Genomic DNA, 6,521 nt, shown 5'->3' on the forward strand with positions numbered 1-6,521 from the left:
CTCCGATAGGTTCATAAGAGTAGTTGTTGATGGGCAGAAATTAGAGGCCCACAGTATTAATGCTGGAGTCCCCCAGGGGTCCATCCTGAGCCCAACTCTCTTCCTGATCTACATCAATGATCTCCCAAAACACATACTTAAATCATTCGTTGACATCTATGCTGATGACACGACCATCTATGGCAACACATCAAAGGCCGTAAATGACAAAGTTCTCTCTAATTCTCTCTCCTCTGATCTTGAGCATGTGGTACAGTGGGGGAAGAGGTGGCTGGTCACTTTTAATGCATCCAATACCAAGCTTCTATCTTTACATCATCAACGCTCTGATCTCCATCTGGCATCAATTGAAATGGATGGCTCTCGTCTGTGAGAGGCTCCATGTTTTGACAAGCTTCTGGGTTTGACCTTTACTCCTGATCTGAAATGGAACACGTACATCAAATCTGTTGCCAGGGACACTGGGAAAATGGTGGGATCCTTCTACCGCTCCAGAAGATATCTCACTAATGATGCAATTCTCTATCTGTATAAAAGCCAAGTACGTCCAAGGATGGAGTACTGCTGCCACATCTGGGCAGGAGCTGCTAAAAACAGCCTATCCTTCTTTGAGAGAGTACAAAATATACTTCGTGGATTAGTGGGGGATGCCCTTTTCTCTTCCCTGCAACCTCTCTTCCACAGAAGAGACGTTGCGAGCACTGTCTTTGTTTTATCGCTATTTCCATGGCAGGTGCTCGTCTGAGCTCCAATCCCTCGTCCCCCCTCGCCAATGTTTCACGAGAAACACCCGTCTGGCTGAAACTACTGTCAACAATGTTCCCCACTCTTTATCTGTGCCTAAATCCAAACGTGGCTTCCATGAGCAAAAGTTCTTTCTTAGAACTGCATGCCAGTGGAACTCTCTAATGAATTTCTATTCTGTAGTGCTTAATGTTTCCACACACACACACACACACAAACACACACACACACACACACACACACACACATCTACTGTTTTATAGATATAGACAAACCAATTCCAAAACTGTCAATCTTCTAATTAAATGAAAATTTGCTAAGAATTTTAAAGTCAATTTAAATGAATTTCTATTCTATGTTTCCAAATTCCTTTAAAATCTTGAAGGATCACAATGAAAAACTAAAAAATAATGTTACTAAATAGAAAATACTTACAATTATACATATCTTTTATACACCTATTATTTTTTTGTGTGTATCGATATTCGTATTAAAAACACGAAAATACAACTTTATTATATATGGGTTGTGAAATTGCATTCATCTGCAAAAGATTCAGCTAATTTGCATATTCTTTTGAACTTTCATTTTAATTAATTCCCTGTTAGTTTTTTCAGTTTTCTTATGCGATGATCATATTTAGTCAACTATTACGTGTAATTATATTCATGTAGATATTCTACATGATTTATACTTGCATAATATTTGTGTAAAAAGATTATAGTAAACACAGACCTCTTTCTATACATATTATGTATGCGTATGTATATTTGTTTAAAAAATTTCCTCTGTCAGTTTTTGGTCTACAGACACAAAACTTAATATATAGGGTATTCGAGCTCATACAAATCTTTATCTTTGGCAAGGGAAAATCGGTGCAAAAGTGTGAAAATTAAAAAAAATGGAATTGTGAGGTGAAGGTCAAACGACAGCATTACGAATATGCATGTATAACATAATAGCTATTGGTTCATTTTTAACCTTGCGGCAAACATGTCTTCATAGCTCAGGTACAAGAACAAGTCGTCTGTTCTTGTAAGTGAGTAAATAAGAGATAGGATAGCCGAGGATTCGAACCTGGGAAGCTAGGATTGGAATTGAGAATTCCGATCATAAGTTAAAATAAATAATACAGAATGTTATTGAAAATGTAATGTAGAATTAACCATTGTTTAGTTCACATAAAATAGTTAGATATCTGTTTATTTAAAAAGGAATGTAATGATGTAATTTTGTTTCTGTTAAAGAAATGAAATTAAAATAAGGAATCTAGATCCGAACAATAGAAAATATTAAACATATTTGTAAAGTAGGTTAGGAAAATTAGGTTAGACAAATCGGGTTGAAACATGTGAGTAACGTCAGGCCACGAGTCAGGTATGCACGTGTTGGTCATGCAATGACGACATGAGTTCTCAATATAGAGAGCTTTAGTTAGATAAGTCAGTCAGTCAGGGGAGAAGAGAGAAGTCAGGAGTCAGAGACAGAGCTGACATCGAACCTTGGAAGCGAAGGTTAGAAGGAGAAAATCATGTAAAGACTGTGAATTCCTTGATGCAAAGCCATTGACCGATCGAATGGAATAAACAAACAACTTCATAATTTTGTATCTGCGTCTTCGTGTTATGTTATTCAATGAAAAGGTATTGTGAATTCATATTATAAGAACTTTGTGAAAATCATCATCTCAAAACTAGGTTAAGAAACATATGTGTCACTGTTATAGAAACACTCCCATTCACAGAACTGTCAAACGTATAAATGTCAATCTTCTCTATCAATCAATCTATCTATATATATATCTATATCTTCCCCCTTCTCAAAGTGTATTACATGTTCCCGGCTGTATTAAAACTTGCCCCCTCTCTCTTTATATATGCCCTGTCTATCTCACACTAATATGATCTCTCAAATATGAACAGTATGCAACATTAACGTCAAAGGAAAAAGTAAATTGTAAACTAAACGTTTTGGTTTAGATTCTCGGTGGTGGTGCACAAGTCATTTTTTTTAACTTTTAAAATTATTACTATATACTGGGTCCAATATAACATAATAAAAATAATAATAAATATGAAATCTGCATTAATCCAAATGTCATATTTAAACGTATTTTACAAACGGGAAATACCAGGCGGTATGTGTCACAAAAGTGGGTACGCCCCCCCCCCCCGTCTCACATTTCTTCAAATATTTAAATACATCTCTTCATGGGACAACACTGAAAAATTGATTTTTTTACACAGAGAAAATGAGTTTATCTGTCGCATATATGATAGAATTAATTTATTTTCTCCTCAAAATAACTCAAAATATAGCCATTAAAAAGCTAAATCCGTGGCAACAAAAGTAAGTAAACCCCTTACGAAAAGTTGTCAATATTAACATACAACATGTCAACTCTTAATATTTTGTGTGGCCACCATCATTATCCAAAACTGCCTTTACTCTCCTGGGCATGGAGTTTACCAGAGCTTCAACATGTAGCCAATGGAATGCTCTTCCACTCTTTAATTACAACGTCGCAGAGCTGGCAGATATTTGAGACTTTGCACACCTCCACCTTCTGTTTGAGGATGCCCCAAAGATGTTATATTGGGTCCAAGTCTGGAGACATGCTTGGCCAGTCCATTACCTTTACCCTCAGCCTCTTCAGTAAAGCAGTGGTTGTCTTGGATGTGTGTTTTCGGTCATTGTAATGCTGGAACACTGCGACCCAGTTTCTGGAGGGAGGGGATCTGCTGCACTATTTGACAATACATGTTGGAGTTCATGTTTCCCTCAATGGAACTCTCTTATACTTGCCGTACTCATGCAGCCCCAGACCATGACATTCCCACCACCATGCTTAACTCTAGGCATGACACACTTATCTTTGTACTCCTCACCTGGTCACCACTGCACATGCTTAAGGTCATTAGAACCAAACAAATTAAATTTCGTCTCATCAGATCATAGTAGATGGTTCCACTAATCTATGGGCTTTGTTGACATGTCTTCAGCAAACTGTTTGCAGGCTTTCTTGTGTATTGCCTTCAGAAGAGGCTTCCTCCTGGGGTGACAGCCATGCACACCAATTCGAGGAGTACAAAGATAAGTGTTTCATGTCTGCTTTCCAGCTACAATATGATCGTCTTCAAGTCCAATGTAAATAAGTTCTTGATGAGCCGTTCCTTTAAGTAATCCAATTTATATTTCCACTACTAACGATTACTGCAATATTGTCCTATTAACTACCACTCACTCATTAACCCTTATCCTCGAGTAGTGGTTACTCCTTTGTAAGAAAAAAGTGATTCCACTGCATTGACTGGGCTTTGGTGTCTGGATCATAGTAGTAGACCCAGGTTTCATCCAATGTAATGAGTTTTTTCAAAAAAATTAGACCCATCTTCTTAGTAAATCTCCGACTTCATCCTCGGTCACTTGACGTGTTCTCGATGGAAAGGTGTCAATAACCTGGGAATCCATCTGGCAAACACCTTATGCATATGCAAATGATCATGGATTATAGTTTCCACAAATCCTATACTAATCTTGACCTCTTGGGCTATTTGGTCAATAGTCATGCATCAATCTTCCAAAATGGCAGGCTCATCTTAACTGACAGATACCTCATCAATGGCAGAAGCGGAGGTGGAGCAACCAGATCTGGGAGCTCTTTCTATAGATTTCCAGCCATGTTTGAATTCATGATGTCAGCGTTTTACAAGGTCATATAATGGAGCATTATTACTGTATATTTCTTTCATTTCATCAAAAGTCTTCTGTGGTGTGCATCCTTTCAAATACAAAAGAAAAAAAAACCCAGATCACTGCATGATACTCAACAGGCTCCATTTCACACCTGTAAATCAGAAACGATAATTAATTCAGAACTGTAATTTGCCATATAACCTATAGAGATATAAATCATTGCACATGCAAAATTTCAGCTAGATCAGACAACAGCGGAAGTGGGTCAAGGGCATTACTTATTGAATCTTTCCTAGGCACGATCCTAAATAGTAGCCCCTGACGTCCAAGTGGCGGTATATCTTGTTAAGTGTGAACGTTAGTAAAAAAAAAAAAAAAAAAAATACCCCTTGTATATATTAGACAAACTGTCTAGACATCCTGGATTTAATCTACGACTAAACTCGTGTGGATCTTATTGTGTATGTTTTCATGCACACTGGATGATGTCACAAAATGCGGAAAGGCATTTGGAAGATCCTGTATGACATAATAAACTGATGACGTCATCAATTAAAGAGGTGGTAGAAAACAGTGAGAAGATATTCATTGACGTCATAAAGGATGATGTCATCCAGGTTTGTTTACTGTTTTCAATCATTCTGGACTTTTTCTATTCTATACATATATATATATATATATATATATATATATATATATATATATATATATATATATATATAATGAATAGGAAAAGTCCAGAAGCATATTGGGAAGTGATATACAAATTATCATTAGCATATCAAGCGATGCTCTTTGTGTAAACAAATTGAGCTTAGGTATTTGGACAATGTCAAAACATTGTTAATTTACTGCCTGCATAGCAGCAGCCGAATAGCGCAACGGTTAGCAGCTCCGACTGTCATTTGAATGGTCGGGTTTTGATCCTGGCTTGAGGTAGTTGCTTCTCTAGCCATACTGTATGTGGATGACTATATATATATATATATATATATATATGCAGCAGGCCACCCGGCGTTGCCCAGTCGAATACACCCATAAATATTATATTTTGATTCATGCAGATGTCTTATTTCTTATTTATTTATTATAGAGCCAATTCTCAATTGATTATTGTCCAATTTATATTAATGATTTCAAAAGTTATAAAAAACATATGACTTAGGTACCATCCGATAAAATCAAAATCGGATTGTTTCACGCTCCAGCCTCAGTCGTTATTTATTTCTCCGGTGTCGATACTGACAGATGGATATGAATAGTTAAAAATTAAGCAACTTTGAGTTATGAATGTTTAATTTTGCGTATGTGCAAAAGTAACAGCAGGAGTAATATCTAATTCAACTTAATCTGCCAAGGTCAGGTTAACTGTTTTGAACCCTTAGAAGTAATTTTTATGGGTTAAAAACCAAAGCAAAAGTGCGCTAGAGGTCTAACTACCCTATATATCAAATTTCAACTCTGTAGACCAAATAGAGAAGAGTTTGGTAGAGACCTGTTTCACAAACATCGATAAGGTGACTTTTATATATATATCTATATATATAAAAATGTAAATGTTGGTTTGTTCGGAATTAATTGTCTAAAAAACCACTGGACGGATGGCTTCCACGTTTTGGTATAATATGTTTACTATATCCATGTGTGTTTTTATATATTTCTTTTTAATTATAACATTATACTTAATTTTTCTATGATAAATAGGTAGATTTCTTTGTACCGAGAGGCCATTTTTTTTATTTAGGGACAATTATTTATTACCGCTTCCTGTCACGTGACCAGTGTTACAATTTAGCGGTTTTCCTGCTATATCTGAAGATTTCGGTTACAATCTAGTGGGAAATTCTAGAAAATCTGGAGGTATTTGGCACCCACACACCTGCATTAGATTATTAAAAAATAAAGAAAAGCGCTTGAAAATATTCAATGTAAGTAAAAAAAAGTAGCATTTATTGCCTTTGGTAACAATTATTTATTGATTATTTGTTTTGTTTTTCACCTTTTTTTCGACTAACCATTTTTAAATCTCACTATAAAATCGATTTTTCCAAGTACATTTTAGGTGGGGGGGGGGATTCCAA

The sequence above is a fragment of the Euprymna scolopes genome, chromosome 28 (genome assembly GCF_053919585.1).
Source record: "Euprymna scolopes isolate OS-2025 chromosome 28, ASM5391958v1, whole genome shotgun sequence".
NCBI lineage: Eukaryota > Metazoa > Mollusca > Cephalopoda > Sepiida > Sepiolidae > Euprymna > Euprymna scolopes.